Source organism: Amblyomma maculatum, unplaced genomic scaffold (assembly GCF_055883805.1).
Source record: "Amblyomma maculatum isolate TAMU_Amacu unplaced genomic scaffold, ASM5588380v1 scaffold_14, whole genome shotgun sequence".
NCBI lineage: Eukaryota > Metazoa > Arthropoda > Arachnida > Ixodida > Ixodidae > Amblyomma > Amblyomma maculatum.
Genome location: NW_028146739.1, coordinates 540,097 through 557,527, shown reverse-complemented (window position 1 = coordinate 557,527; position 17,431 = coordinate 540,097).

Below are 17,431 nucleotides of genomic sequence, written 5' to 3'. Positions count from 1 at the left end.
TTGGCACATCCCATTGGACCCACTGAGTGCAATTGGTCTCACCTATTGGCTGCAATGGGTTAAGTGTCAAAAAACACCATTGGTTCCAGTTGGAAAATTAAATGGTTACAGTTGAAAATATCCAATTGGTCTTTTTTGACTGAGCTCGTATAATGCAGGCCCTGAAAGCATTAATTCAGGTTGAATAAGTACTAGTACTAGAACCCATTTATAGTGAAGTCACTCGGACCAGCAAATTTCTTTACTATATCTGCTTATCAGAGCTGCTGAGCCTAGTGGTAAAGAGTTTAAAAAACTTTGCTTTTGCGTTTCTATAGGTATATTTTAATTCATGGGAAGTACGTCGGCGCGGCCAGACGCACTTCAAATTTTTGTCAAATATGTATTTTCTATAAAAGTGAAAAAATTACAGTCTTCTGCAGAAGACGAACTGGGACTTGAGTTTTCATTAAATGTAACCATGAGCTGTTTGCTGTAGCAAGTTCTATGCTCAATTCAGTTTAATTGGCTAGCCATTTGGTCTGTACATCAGATGTCAGTTTATTTTCAAGGTGAAGTTAGCAAGCAGGAGGTTTTTCTTCACTGGTACTTGAAGCAACCACAGTCCCAACAGTCTTATATTTTAAATAATATTTTCCAAGTGCTGTACTGGAAGCTTCACTTTCAGAAGACTGCAAATATAAATAAAGTAATTGCAGTACTCAAAAGCAGTAGATTACTGCTTCATGTCTCCTTATCCATAAAATGAATGAATGAATGAATGAATGAATGAATGAATGAATGAATGAATGAATGAATGAATGAATGAATGAACATTATATATTTTACACTTGACCATAGCAGCTTGCAGTTGGTAATGTTCACGCCATAAACATTTCCACCTGTCTCTCCTCCCCCTCCCCCCCTTTTCGCCCGTGACGGCAAGTGTAGGCACCACTGTGCCTATAGCTGACATAACAGTGAGTGCTGCTGAGTACTTTCAACTAGTTTTGAATTTCAACCACCTTGCACCATCTGTCCCTTCGACGGACCCTCGACGCCACACGTACCTTAAATTCTGCATGGAGAATATATGGTTGTGACTCAGCGACCGCAGACGAAAAAGCTACCACTCTGTAGCTTGAAAGTGAGTGACCCAGTGCAAAAGCAACATAAACAATAAAATGGCATACAAGGGAGCTTGCAAACAAAGCTAACGAATTACACGGCAATATGTATATATATATATATATAATGGAATAATAATGTTGGTGTACATCAACCATACTCACGACAAAATGCAACTTCAGTGCCCTCAGAGATGGGGAAAAGAAATCATTTACCCTGGAAGTATATTGGTATATTTATTTACCAATTAAATGAGGCAATGAGAACTACTTTAGTGCCCGCAGTGTCTTGCATAATTTATTCTTAAGGGTGGCAGAACCAATTTATCAGTGCATCGGGTGAAGATATATTTCTCTTTTGGTTTTAATTTAGCGAGGGACACAAGAAAAGCAGCTGCTGTGGGAGAAGAGAACCTCAGATAATATACTAGCTGGTATTTAGAGAGGACATTAATGCAAATAATCTTATATTTAAGAAGACAAATCTGCTGTTATGAGCTGTATAACTGTCCCCGACAATTAATCTAATTACTTTCTTTTGAAGCATTAGTAATAACTTATTAATGTTAGTGCTTGATGTAGTGGCCCAGACCAAATGGCAATAGTTAAGATAAGATTTAAATATTGTGTTGTAGATTATCAACTTTAGATTTGGAGAAAATTCTGAGACATCTGCAAAGGACACCAACAGACTGTGGCACTCTTTTTATGTAATCTGTTCTGTTCCTTCTGTATGTGCATCAAAAATGACGCCCAGCGATTTAAAGCTGTAGATAATTTCTATTCTGTTATTAATTTTTAAGGTAAATAAAATGGGCATTGATAAAGTTGCTTTAAAGTTTAAAAGTCAAAAGAGATGTCTTACGATTGACAATTTTAACAAGTCCATTTGATCTTAACCGTGACTGAAGAACAATGTTTCCTCTTTTTAATAGGTTACTTATATATGGACGAATCAGTAAGAGAAAGCTTTTATCATCAGCATACAGAACATATAAAATGCTGCAAAACTACACACGCTGCACCTTCACTTCTTGCCACCGCTGCCTCATGCTTTCTGCTGCACAGTGCTGGGAATGTTCGCCCGTTTCTTCCCCTTAACTATTTCTTGGTACACTTTTACTCTCCTTTACTCCCTGAACGGACCGCGCCGCTTCCTTTCCATGTTTGTAGACAGCTTTTTCCTTTTTTATCCTACGCGCTGCGTGCTTTCCCTCACGGCTCCAAGGCCTTTGTAAAGTAGGCTGCTTCTGAATACTGCTAAGTCTGGTGGTAAAGCCACTTAAAAGGACACTCGGTGTTATTTTTGTATTGAAATACAAAATAATAATAATAATAATAATAATAATAATAATAATTCTTTTCCTCGTGATTTTAGGTAGTACGCGGGCGGCGATGTCATATCTTGGGAGTCGTCGCCGCGGCCAGGCCCACTTTACTATACCAAAATTATCTTTACTTAAAGAGGGGAAAAAGTACAGCTGTCTATGGAAGATGAACTGGGACTTCAGTTTCACTTTACTATATCCGAGTTTATTACAGCGGGGTTCTACTGTAGTTATATGCTGCATCAAGTGGTGAACAAAGCTCAGTGTTTCTAAATGCATCCATGAGTTACCAATTAATACTATCGATATTATCATATAAAACTGTATGCTGAAGAACATGCATGGTACAGCTAGTGAAGTGAAACTGCAGTTCCATTTTGCCGCCTATAGATAACTTCAGTTTTTTTTTTTTTTTCATTTGATGTGCGTATGTCTATATACAATCCACATAGTAAGTATAAGTATTTAAATAGCGCTGCAACCTGATGGCTCAGTGATTGGGTGCTCGACTGGTCTATTGAAGAATATGGGATCGATTCACGGCTGTGGAGACTGCTTGGAGGTGCCCATGTGCTATGGGATGTCAGTGCACAAGTGGTAAAAATTTATGAAGCCCTCCACTACAGCATGTCGCATAACTTGAGCTGCTCTAGGATGTTAAAGCTCATCCCAGACGAAAAAAAACACTCATTTCCTGCTGGATTATGGAACCGTGTACCGAAATTATCCAACTGGAAAACTGCGATTTCCGGCTGGGAAAAAGCAATTCCAGCTGGACTGACATCTATTTCCTGCTAGATTATGGAACCAGAAATCATGCATGCCCAGCTGGAATTTTGAGATTTCCAGCTGGAAAATTTACACCTCCAGTCAAGCCTCTATCTGGAATATCATTTTTTTTTTCCAGCTGGAAAATATGGCCGTCCAGCTAGAAATTCAGCTGGAAATGTGCTTTTCCAGCTGAAATGGGTACGTTTGAACAAAGTCTACTAGGTGTCTATTTTCATGGGGGATAACCGACCTAGACCTAGTTACTAAGGGCAATTTTAGTACACTCAAATTAATGTGCTTGATATGTGCGCCATCTTAAATGTGTGTCAAATTCAGCAGCCTATGAAAACAGCTTGTATTAAATATATGACGGTACAATGCAGATGTTTTAAACATTAAATATCTCAGTTTCTCTTAGGCATGCAAATGTTCAACACAGCATGCCTCTCCAGGGCATGTAAGTTTCAAGTTACATATCATTAGCATAAGCGCATTCACTATACAGCTAGGACAAAGGCATCTATAGTTTTTCTGCAACTAACCCTCTCCAGTGTAAACTGCTTTATCCCTACAAGCTATCTACTTCACCAGCCCACCTGGCTATCTGGGTCCCCTTGTTACATATATCTTTTCCTGGAATTCATTCCTTTACAACTCACTGTTGGATATCTTGCCTTTGAGCTCCTGCTGGTTCACTAATCCACTAGGCACTCTTCCTACCTTTGCTGCTGTCTTAGATTCAATTTCAAGCCTTTTTGAAGTTTCTATCTCATCAATGGTCACAAGCAAGGTATCATATAGGTATCATATACTCTTGGAGGCATATCGATTACCAGCTGCTAGCCCTGATTTCAGTGGGAATATACTTGCCAGATGCACTACACTAGCATTACAATAAAGGTGCAATTCACAATAACCCACATTATTATTTTAGATACATGAAAAGATTATCACTTAAAGTCAGGGGGGTGTCATTGTGTCTGAGAACCCTTATCAGTTTTTACGAGAGATCTGAGACCCCCCGCACTTGAATATATCCGGTGTCCAGCACTGCACGAATATGAAGCAGGTGCATCCGTTTGGCAAAGGCCTTTCTATTGCCTCATCGTTGTCGTCAGCCAAAATATCACACTTTTGCGGCAGCTCTGATCGGTCGAGACAGGATGACGTCATGGAGGTCTCCACCAATTGCAGAGCACCACCACAGTATGCGCGAATGCGTGGCTTATATGGCCATATGGCAATCAATGACTGTTTACTAATCAATTAATGGCGGCTAACTGCAAATAAATGACTTATTATTTATTTCATTACTAATTACACATTAATGCCTAATTCATTCATAATTACTAATTAATGCCACACACCTGGTAAAATCAACCACACAACAGTAAATGTAGAACAACTGCAAAGATACAAGGAGCGCGATCTTGTCACTGCGCTGCCAAGCAGAATGCACTGAATAAATGCACTTGCAGAATGTGAAAGAGTAGTCACTCGCTTTACTTGTAGCAGCACTCATTGCTACATGCGCAACAGTCGCGTAGCAGAATGCAGCACTCAGGCTTACGCCTTTCATCACTTTAGTCGCCAAAGTGTCCTCGAATTTTATTCTTTTCAGTGGCAATCAGGGAATGCTTATGATTGTTAGAAAATTTTGCAGCAAGTTTTTGTAAGAATTATTACTTAAATTTAGTAAGAATTAGAATTTTCTAAAACCTGTGATGAAGAAAACAAAAGTTAGTCCTTTACACAGAGGCTGGAACTAATTAAGGTATTTTCACATGCCATCTCTTCGGTTTTGCCGGTTCGCACTGTGTTTTGGTACTAGCTGAGCAAATTGTCAATATGCTCACGCAATATTATTCAGATGATGTACTTGTCACCAGACAAACCAAGCTGGTAGCTCTTACAATATTTTTTGCTAATTTTCATTGCGTTCACTTGAAGTGTAAAAATTATAGCATATATATTGTTTACTTAGTTGATTTTACATTTAACGTGCAATTAAGATTGTACTTTCTATATAAAGTGCTTTAAAGAAATATTGCATATGTTACAAGTGCTGACACTTTGTTGTTTCACTATAAGCTGCTTTACATCACAGATCATCGATCATGCTGGCAGAGTGCAGGGATCACTTTTTCAGGTGCATGTCATAAAATGATCACAAAAACCTCCTTAATATATATATATATATAATTTCTCCCATTTAAATAGAAACATGTGCAAAGGCCGCCAGCCCTTTCTCTCACCCTCTTAGTTCCTCCTCAACAATTGCGCTCAAATTTCTAGAGTCTCTCTGATAGAGCCAGACTTTAAGCACTGAAAGTAAGTCATTCATTTCAAAATTACTTTTACTAAAGTGACTCACTGCTGTTTCTATACTTCATACTATGTACTCCCGGTACGATGCCAAGAAAACAGTAATGACATGCAGCAAGCCTGTCCCACAGTGATGGATAAGCAAAAAAAGACAGAATTGAGTAGAACTAGATGTTCAAGGCCTCAGACCTGCCCTGTGTCTCCGGATCACAACCATTCTCTAAGCAGAAGGTATACATGTAAGGCGTTGAGGGTCCATCGAAGTGACAGATAGTGCAAAATGGTAGAAGGTCAAAACTAGTTGAAAGTGTGCAGTAGCACTCACTGTTGCATACTGGCTATAGGCACAGTGGCGCCTGGTTACACTTGCCATCACGGGCAAACAAGGGGTTTGGGGGAAGAGACAGGCGGAAATGTTCACGGCGAGTTTGACCACGATTGTTTTTGTTGCCATTGTCTTATATTTTTAATAGCCTGTTCTGTAGGAAAAGGAGAGGGAATAGTCTTACTGGATAGAATTTGGCAGGAAGATGAAAGAATGTGCTCTAGTGTTTGGAGAGGTTTTGTTCACAAGCTTTACTTAGTTTATATACGGATGAAATCCAGACAGTAATTAATGAGAAGGAATTTGCTCTGTGGAAGTAATTGTAATGTTATTACTTTTTGGGAGCAGTATTTAGCAATTTCATTATATTTTTAAGGCTTAGCAAGTAATTGGTAATGTAATTTAATTGCTTTTGAACAGTAACTTTGCCAAGTGTGCTGCCAATTTACCCCAGGATAAAAGACACCGAGTGTCTATTAGGAATGAAATAGATTAAGACATGCCAGCTAGATTTGTGAATGTAATCAGGTAGCTCAAATGGTTTCTCTACTTCTGATTGGCACTTACTTCGGAACATTCAATTGGAAGGCCCTGTTGAACATTCAATAAAAAAATGTTACAACTTAAACTGCTGTGTAGTTTGCATAATTTCTATAACCACATAAGTTGTGATTAAACGAGGTAACTCTGACTCCTGAAGATCTGCCACTAAATGCAAGAGGAGGGTCCAATGTGCGAGGCTAAACCCCAACAAAGAAAAGATTGTGTCAACTCTTCGGGTATATATAGTGTTCCTATGGTCTATATATGACACATATGTGTCATCTGAATGCATGCTTGCCTGTCGCCCGCTTGGAGCTGCCATTTCAGGTCAGTGCCAGCAAAATAAGCATTAAAACTGGAAGCCTTAGCTGAACTGCCTAATTGGAATGTTCAATTTATTCAAACTGGTGCTTCGAGTCTGTGCCAAAAGCATATTTAGAAATTTTGCAACTGCAAACCTCAATTGACAATCATAATTTTTTTTCTTGACTGGGCCAGTGTCTCGATGAAAAACATACCATACTGCCCATATCGCAACTTTCACATAACAACAAGTCAAAAGACAATGCCACTGCACTGACTTGAACAAACCTCTGAAAGATGGAAACTATAGAAGTATGGGCGGGGAGGCTCCACGAAAACTGCTGAGTTAATTCAGATACAGGGCACACTCAGTGCAACTGAACCTTCCAAAAACAGGAGTTTGCATTATGTACCGTTCTTTCTGACTTACAGATTGATCAGCCACACTGCTGAGCCATAATGCAAACCCAGTTCGCGGTCATACATATATAAGTTCCATATAAGTACCAAAGGCAACCAAAGCAACCTCGAATATTCACCAGCTGTTGCTGCCTGCAGTTTCTTTCTGACAAGCGATACTAACCGGCCATACAGCCTGTATTTCCTGTCTCTATCAGACACATTAAACACTGAATTATTAACTGCGAACGCGTAGCCTAGCTGACCGCAAAAACGAATTCGGAGGTAAATAAATGCAGTGCCATAACGTAGTACAGCCTTAGAGCTATATGGAACAGAACACTGCACCAACTGCGTATTTGAAGGCGGAATACCTTCGGCAGAACAACGAGATAAGTAGCCCACGGGCAATGCCACGGGGAGCCTAATTCCCTTGCGTCGAATGAAGCGCACAATGCACAGCCGAACCCGAAGCCCAGAGCGAAGCTAGAAATTGCACTACACGAGAAAAACTTCGTCTGCAACTGTACGTCACAATCAAGCGCGTCCAAACTCCACGCTTGACTGTAGCAACCAAGCGCGGATTTCTCGAATCCTTCTTGCTAATCCAGAGATTAGCAACTTTGATATATGAGTACGCGAAACGCTTCGACTGAAATAGGCATGGAAATAACCCATGAGTACAAGTGCGCGACCAACGCCATGACCAACGCGCCAACGCCATGCCAACGCCGCCGATACACATAAGTTAAAATTATTAAGAAAATGAACAATAACTTATTTTAAGCCACAATTTTAAGTTATAAATTAGTATTATAAAGGTTTTACTTGCTGTTGCGCACATTTTTTTTTGCTTAGTTTATGATGACGTAGGGTGACGTATTTTGTGTGCGTGTCGTGAAACTCCGAGAGCGGCGCTGCAGTGCCGGCATGATCGGACGCGTCTCCGCACAGCTCAGTGCTTTGATGCTGTTATCGGGAGAAATCCTGCCCATCGACTGAAAACGAGTGAAGAATCGGATGTCGGAACCCGCTGGGAATACGTGGATAACAAGTTCTCCACCAAGTGAGTCCGATTTCTCGAATCATCAAGGATTTTTGGGGCGAAGCGAGCTAAGCCTAACCCAGACGATAAGTGGTCGAGGCCCCGACGGGGGAGCCGAGGGTGCAGCAGCGCCACCGGCGGCGAAGAAATTCAGCACGGCACGAAGCGCGCGAGAAAATTGAAGTGAGTGCAGCCATGGAGGTGGTTGAAGGTGAAGAAGTGGACCCGCGGGAGTTCACGGTGCCGGGACAGTGGTTCCAGTGCAGAGGGAAGAAGGTTGTCCCGCTTGAAAAGAGCAAGAAGGAAATCGAGGCCGAGCAGTTCAGGCTTAAGCAGGCCGGAAGAAAACTGGCAGCATTTTCTGTAGAAAGACAAGAGGCAAGAATCCCGGAGGGAGCGGACAAGATTATTCTCCGACCCGAAGGAGGGCTAGATAGACTCCTTAAACGTGGAGCCGCATATTTAACAAGAATGATCAGGGCGTCGGCGGGCGTAAATATTGAAGAAACGGAAGAGGAAGACATCGTGTTACCCAACACGAAACAACATTCCATTCTCATCGCTACAACAAGTGGGGAAAGGAAAATGAAATACGCGAGCATAAACCGAATTAAGCTAGGGGAAGAAGAAGAGGTGGCAGTCTTCGCCTACGTGGGCACTCCGGACGGGTGCGGCAAGGGAGTGGTGCACGGGGTGGATAGGATTTTCACCCAAGAGGACATCATGCAAATGCTAAGGCACAAGGCAAACCCGGAGGCTATCGGGGTAAGAAGACTCGGGAAGGATTCCACGACTATATTAATACTCTTCAAGGAGGAGAAAGTACCGAGGACCGTCATCCTTGGGGGAGCCCCGCACAGATGCTACCTGTATAAGAAGAAATATGAAGTATGCAAGGCATGCGGAAGACTAGGCCATAGAATCGACGTATGTCCAAACCCGACAAACATCAAGTGCCGTGGTTGCGGACAGGAAAATCCACCAGAGGACCACACCTGCAAGCTGAAGTGCCAACTCTGCGGGAAAGAGCACATGCTGGGGGACAGCAAATGCAAGCTGATCCATCGTACACCGTACGAAATCAAAAAGAGAATCTGGGAAAAGAAGATGAAAAAAGAAGCGGAATCGGAGGGAGCAACCAACCAAATCGCAAAAACCCAAGAACACCAAAGCCGCCCTAGAGCCAGACAAGAAGGGGAGAAGGAAGGGTACAAGCCCAGGACGAGCTCTTTCCCTAGACTAGGAGAGGAGCAGCGGACAGCCTCCAGGGGACGAAGCTCTTCCAGGCGGAGGAGCCAATCCAGGGGACTGTCAAGCTCGAGAGCCACGACCCCCAGTCGAGACCGAGACGAACCAACAACCGAGAATGGTGAGAGCAAAGGCGTGAGCTTCGCAGGCAAGGTTACCCAGGGCCGAAATATTAAGAAGGACAAAAAAGACGAGGAAATAGAAAAATTAACAAGCATTATTAAGAGCATGAATGCAACGATCCTTAGTTTAAAGGAGGAAATACAAAATTTAAAAACAGAGCGCAATACAGTGGCGACTAAATCTCAAACAAAAGCAGGCGGATCTGAAATAGGGGCGCCCAACAAAATCGAAGGCCAACATCTTACAGCTCAAGTCGACAACAAGGGAGCGGAGAATAATATGCTGGTCGAGGATACCTCTCCACCCCCATCTAAACGCAAAGTTAGGGAGGATAACAGCTCAGACCTAACAGTGGATGAAAAGCTAGAGAAAGTAAATGCGAAACTGGACAGAAGTCTTAAGAATTTCGCTAAGGAAAGAGACAGTAAGCTTGAGGACTTAGCCAAGCAGATTCAACATATGCAGATACAGATGCAAAATCACTTTCACCTCATGACGGAGGCGCTCCAGCAATTAAAGGGGGAAACCGCCAACCTAAATGCGAGAGTGACTATACTTGAGGAGAACAAAACAAAGTTGAATAATGGACAGACCGCCCAATAACATCCAAATTTGGCAGTGGAACTGTCGCGGGTATCGACGCAAGCGACCGGTATTGCAGAGCACGCTGTCGATCCGCGAATCAGCCCCCCTTGCTATAGCATTGCAGGAGACCGGCGGCCCGGCCAAATTGCAAGGGTATCGCGCCTTCCACAGTGGGAAAGGGGACAAATCGAGAGTTACAACACTGGTGCAGAGAAACATAGCAACAATCCAACACGAATTAGAAGACAACGTCATAGAACACGTCTTTGTAGAAATTCTAACAGGAAAAAAGGAGGAATCAAACACTTTCCTACTCAATATCTACAGCCCACCGAGACAACGGAAGGTCCGCTTCAGGGCGATAATGAACAAGGCACTTAAGATAGCAGGGAACCAGCCGCTAATTATAGCGGGGGACTTTAACGCCCATCATCCGGAGTGGGGGTACACTAAGGAAGACGCAAAGGGGAGACAGTTGTGGGAGGACACGCATAACCTGGGGATAACATTGCTGACTGACCCATTACACCCCACGCGGGCGGGGAACAGCGTTACAGCCGATACCTCACCGGACCTGACCCTGATTAAAAACGTAGAAACAACGCAATGGCTAAATACGGAACTCAACCTGGGGAGCGACCACTCAATAGTGGAAACCACGGTTGAAATCAGGAGTAAAGTCAAAGGAAAAAAGTGCTTCCGGACGAAAATCACAGACTGGGACCGATTTAGAGAGATTAGAGGGAACAGAGATCTAACAGAGATAGGAAATATAGAGGACTGGTGCGAAGCGGTAAAGAAAGACACCAGGAAAACAACTAAGACGCTAGAAGGGGAAAAAGCTCCGGAAATAGCGGATGCCCGACTCCTACACATGTGGGAGGCCAAACAGGGCATGGAACGTCGACTTAAAAGGCAAGGCAGAAACAACAAAAATCTCAGAAGAAGACTGGCGCGTCATAACAAAGAAATAGAAGATTACGCCTTTAAACTATGTGAACAAAATTGGACTAACAAATGTGGCGACATGGAAAGGAATATGAACCTCCCGCAGACGTGGAATATCCTAAGACATTTAATAGACCCTGAAACGTCCAAAACACAAGCACGAGTCAAAATGGCTAAGGTTAGACACGCATGCGAAGAGCAGGACGATGACATATTCATGAAGAAACTCGTCGAGACATACATAGGGGACACCGAAATTAGAGAGCTACCCGACTACCAGGGAATTCCAAATGAGAAGTTAGATGCGCCCATCACGATAGCTGAAGTAAGGGCGGAGATAGCGAAACTCAAAACCAAGTCAGCTCCAGGGCCAGATGGAGTCACGAATAAGATGCTCAGGAATTTAGATGACAACTCGATAGAGGCCCTTACCAGCTACATGCAGAAATGCTGGGAAAAAGGGGAGATCCCACCGCTGTGGAAAGAGGCTACCGTGATCCTGATCCCAAAACCCGGGAAGCAACCGAAACTGGAAAATCTCCGGCCTATATCGCTCACGTCATGTGTAGGAAAGTTAATGGAACACATCATTCAGACCAGAATTTCAAATTATATGGAGGAAAAAGAGAAATGGCCAGACGAGATGTATGGCTTCAGGCCCCATCTGAGCACACAGGACGTCATGCTGCGGCTGCAGCAAGACATAATTAATTCCAGAACCAAAGATGCGAAAGTCATTATGGGACTGGACCTAAAAAGGGCCTTCGACAACGTCAAGCACGAAGCCATCTTGGAAGGGCTCCAGCAGGCAGGAATAGGGCTAAAAACTTATCGCTATGTCAGAAATTTCTTAACGGACCGCACGGCGGTTATAACTTTCCAGGAAATACAATCTGGGGTGATCAGGCTAGGCAACAGGGGGACACCTCAGGGATCGGTACTGTCACCCACCCTTTTCAACATGGCCATGAGAGGGCTCCCGAAGGAACTGCGGAAAATTGGGAATTACAACTTAAATTACAGCCTGTACGCGGACGACATCAATCTCTGGATCAACAGAGGGAGCGACGCAGAGATCAATGAAACGCTGCAGGCGGCAGCAGATGTCATCTCTAAGTACGCGGCGGACAGAGGACTTAAATGTGCGCCTGAAAAATCAGAAATCTTCGTGTATAATGACAAGGCACTCAGGAATAAACCTCCCTCTGACCCACAGGTGTACGTGGAAGGAAGGGAGATACCAAAAGTAGAGACAATACGAATATTGGGACTCCACTTACAAACACACGGAAGGAACACGATCACCATTAAAAAGTTAGAAAACCACGCGACCCAGACATTAAACCTCATCAGGAGGGTCTCACGTAATGGAGGCGGCCTCAAGGAAAAAAACCTCCTGAGATTGGTACAAGCCTTCATCATTAGCAGAGTGGGCTACGCCACGCCATATCTGAACCTAAAGGCAGATGAGAGGAGAAAGATAGACGCGCTCATCAGAAAATGCGTTAAAAAGGCCCTAGTCCTCCCAACATGTACATCGACGGAGCAGCTACTGGCCCTAGGACTGCACAATACGATTTCAGAAATCACGGAAGCGGTTAAAACCTCGCAACTTGAAAGACTCAGCACGACGCGAGTGGGAAGAGCTACGCTAAGTAACCTTGGAATAGCCACAGACAGGGGGCAAAAGGAAAGGGTTGACATTGACAGGAAAATCAGGGCGCACCTAAGAATCCCTCCCCTACCCAAAAACATGCACCCTGAGTTTAATAGGGAAAGGCGACAGAAAAGGGCGGAAGCGATAGAAACAATATATCGGAGCAAACCCCCAAATGAAGTTGCCTACGTAGATGCGGCAGGAAACAGCCGCAGTCGATACATGACCATAGCGGCGGTAGATGGGGGAGGCACCCTCATCACGGCGGCTACCATACTAGGGAAAGAAACCGAGATAGCGGAGGAAGCTGCGATAGCGATCGCTTGCGTTGGCACCAAAGCTAGATATATTATTAGCGACAGTAAAACTGCAATCCAAAATTTCAGTAGGGGGAGGGTAAACCCCCTCACCACCAAAATTTTAACGCAAGGAGTGATTGATAGGACGATCAACATCATCTGGACCCCGGCGCACGAATCTGTCAGCGGTAACGAGGCGGCCCACAGTGCAGCTCGAGATCTCTACCTCCGAGCTGTACAGGATGGCTCGGCTCAGGCAGAACATAATAGAGAAGGGCGATTAATCTCGTATCAAGACATTACAGAACACTACAGGCAATGCCGGAGGCGTTTCCCCCCACCAAGCAAGGCGTTAAATAGAGGTCAGGCAATGGCGTGGAGACGCCTGCAGACTGGAGTATACCCAAACCCAGTACTAAATAAACATATCCGATCGGACTGCGAGGACGATAAATGTAAAAGGTGTGGGGCGAGAGGAACCCTCGACCATATAATTTGGGAGTGCGCTTACTCCCCAGGCAGGGCGCAAAACATTAGCAGTAGGGAAGCCTGGGAAACCTTATTGCGAAGCTCAGACCCTGAGCTCCAACTCACCGCCGTCCAACTGGCAGCAGAGGCCGCCGGCGAAACCAAACCGGCCAGCATCTAATGCGACCATCCCGTGCGGCTGGGCCGCTAAGTCCCCTCCCCCTTACAGGGGGGTGAGACAGAGCGGCCCAGGCGGTGTGGTCCTTCTCTGTTGGACAATAAAAGTTTTCAACAACAACAACAACAACGTGAAACTCCCTATACCTCCCAGCGTCCACGAATTACAGACGCTAGCGCCAAACTCCCCATTATAGGATTATAGCGGGCGGGGGCAACGCTAATAGAACTAAGACCAGTTGCCAAACTCTCCGGGTTCTCCATGCTGCTGAAGCGGCGCGTCAATTTTAACGCGAGGTGGCGCTGCCGTCGAAACAGGCTCTATCTAGCCGCTGCTTGGCCGCTGTCGAAGTGGTCGAAGCACAATCAAACGTTGCGGGCCCGACCGTTCGGCGTAGCATGTAGCATTCGGGAATGTTAAATTACTTGGTGTCCTAAATGCCGTACTTATCGTTAATTACTCACAGTCACCAATCAAGTCTGAACCGTGTGTGGCGAGCATGCTGCAAAACTTTACTGCAGCAACTCGAGCGATACAGGTGAGCGCTGCTCAGGCAACGCTACCGTTGTTTTTTTTTTTTTTTTAGGAAAGTTGTTTTGCTAGTTTCTTCACCGAAGTGGCATATGAGAAACGTGCAATAATGTTAGAGATATGATCATTGCAAGGTTCATCGTCAGTTCGAAGTATGTTTTGCAGTTTCTGCTCAACCGCATGCATGTGCATATGTTTAACAAAAAAAAAAACAAAAAAAAAAACAGCGTTTTTGCAGCAAAGAGCCGCATTGTCTGTGGTGCAGTTTAACGGAATAAGCGAATTTTGCGCATTGCATTCATTTCGTCAATAAGCATGCATGTGACTTTTAGCCGAGCGCCGCGCGCAATCTGTGCCGCGAAAAGAGCGAACTTCTGCTTCTTGAGTTGTCGGTTTCTTTCTTCCAGCAAGAGAAGAGAGCTTACACAGGAGGTTAGATGCCAACAACTCGAGACAATAAAATTTAGTCTTTTTGGGATTCCCAACTGCGGGTTTATCGTTACTGGCCTGCGCCCGCGTCGCAAGTACTTTCTTTTTTTTTTTTTTTTTTTTTTTTTGCGACCTTTCACGCAGTGGGCTACAGATAGATACACAAGTAAATGTAATTTTACATTTTATTCACAGCACGTTTTCACACTTTACTGAATGCACAAATTACAGCAGGCGAGACTTCTTCCTTGCATTTTTAACCTGACTACTCACATTGCTCCTCTCGGATAGGAATCGTGTGTAAAAATGCATCCGCATTACCAAATAAAACTTCACCACTTGCACAGTGAACTGTGCAGGCTACAACCTATCCGGGCTAGCTTCCTGCTCAAAAGCAGGTCAACAATTAACCAGAACAGATTTCCAAAAACTTTTTCTGTCTTTGTTTGTCGCTCGACCACTGACTTGATGCCAGTCACCAGTTCAGTCAGGGAGCTTGAAGGGTGCTTGAGCACTCCAGGGACAAGTGAGCGCTTTTCAGTTAGGGAAAACCTTCGGTACACATCCTTCAGCGAGGTTCCATTTGCCCCTATCGATGTTTACTTACTTGCCATTAATGATATGACTGTACGTCTTCAGTATGTCTTCATCGTAGAAATGAAGATCGCACACACGTGATTTGTCAGAAAGTTTCCTGTCAACACGCGGAATCGCGCGGTCCCATGCCGCACGGAGATCCGCGTCACGCGGAGCCGAGAAAAAAAACGCCTCGCTGTGTTGTCGCTCTTGTAACCGCTCGCACAGCCCGGCACGCAGCACGTCGGCATGGTTACTGTAGCCCCTTCAACTTTGCATGCTAGCACAGGTAGCACAAAAAACGATCACTGCAGCAGCCGAGTCGGGAACGCACTGTACTCATGCTGCCCGCACTGCACGTGTTCTACCCATGTTCGGGTCGACGAGAGCCTGGTAGAACTGCAGCGCCACTAACAGCAGCCAGCGGTGGCGGCGCCGCGAAACAGCTCTCAGTTTGGCAACTGATCTAAGTTCCGTTCTATTAGGCCGGCGTTGCTGCGACCCGGTTGGAATAAGCTAGAAGCTTGGTGCAACCGGGTGAAAATAAGCAAATCATTATTGCAACCCATGGATTGGCTTGGCTTTGTTTATTATTTTCGGATTGATGTTTTTGCAGGAAAGCCCAAGGCAGATCACGTGTCGTGTGTTTGTAAACGACGTTTGGAATGTGTGGTCGTGTGAATCGCGATTTTTGCGCCGTGCACATTTCGTGCCTCAGTGCTCATCTTGCAGTTTCTTCATGGATTACGTTAGTAACCACAGAGGCGAGGCTTCGTGCATCCACGGAAGTTGAAAGAGTGCTCCTACCTGCGGACCCCGTTGGTCTCTCCGTTCATTCTGCAACAAATCATATTTGTGTGTTGCCTTACGAACAGGGCGTCTTGGATTTATTTTTGAAGCATGAATGGTGCACAGTGTGGCATACTTGAAACCAAGAGCGTATGTAAAAGGCCTGTGTATGGGGATCGTGATTTGGTTTGTGCTGCCATGGAAGAAGATTCTCAATGTGTAGGTGGTCTTGGCTTTCGTTTTGAAGGTTGCGGTGTTTATGTAATCACCGTATGTGATCGCTTGGCTGATTCTGGAAGGGTGTTTATGTGCTCTTTCTTTTGCAATGCCGGGCACTCCAGATAAAACGGGTCTTTTCGAAGCTGCTAGCAGTTTTCCCAAAACTGCCTTAGCGAAAGGACACTTCTATTTCGCGTTATTCACGAGGTGTGCGCGTTCGCGTAGTGTGGAAGAGTGTGTAAAAAATATTTAGCATTCACCCGTTCCTACGTTCCCTGAATCGCACAGGGTATAGGCACTAATATGGAGCCGAAATGGTGCATTTCGCCCTCAATATATCCCAATATTAACTTCGAAAAAAATATCCAGCAGGTTCGGTACTCGATTTTCTTTTACCGCTTTTCCCAAGTTGCGTCGCCTGTCTGCACGCATTTTTCACGTTTCCCGCATTCTGCTGAAGCTGCCTGAATTGAACAAACCTCTATCCACTAGTTTGATCCAGGGCTTTCTGACCGACCGCGCGCGGTTTGTTACTGCTAATACCCAGTCCTCTTTCTCAAAGTTTTCTTTCAGCTATGTGTTCCACAAAGCACTGTCCCTTACTCTTAACGATCTCCCTTCAGTAACTTCTACCATCCACATTTTAGTTGATGACTGTGTACTTCGCTGCTCTGTAACCAACTCGTCCGACGCTTCTGCCTTATATCAATATCTAATTCGCATACAATAGTGATGTGCTATGTGGCCTCCGTCCCTGAGAAGCTTTAAACTGTTGATTTCTTCTCACCACTGCCAAAACACATCCTACTTACAAAATTAACACTAGTACTACTTTTTCAAAGAATTCGTTTAAGTACCTTGGTGTTCACCTCACTAATGGCTTAACATTGTCTTGCCTTGTAAGCCATGTAACTAATTACTCTAATAGAACTGTTGGATACCTCTATCGTAACCTACCCATGGCTGGCACCTTCTTGTGTAAAATTACTAGATTACAAAACCCTTGTGTGATCACAACTTTAATATACCAATCATATAGTTGATCCACACTACTGTAACTTTACTGAACCTTATGAGCCTGTTAAAAACCATGCCACCAGTTTCATTCCCTCGAATACTCCTTCAGCATCTCTGCCATGAAATCTCTGTTACAGTCTCTGTTCTAGTCACTGTACTTCATGCCCCTGCCTTTATCACAAGCTTTCCATACAAGACCTCATGGCAGTCGTCTCGGCT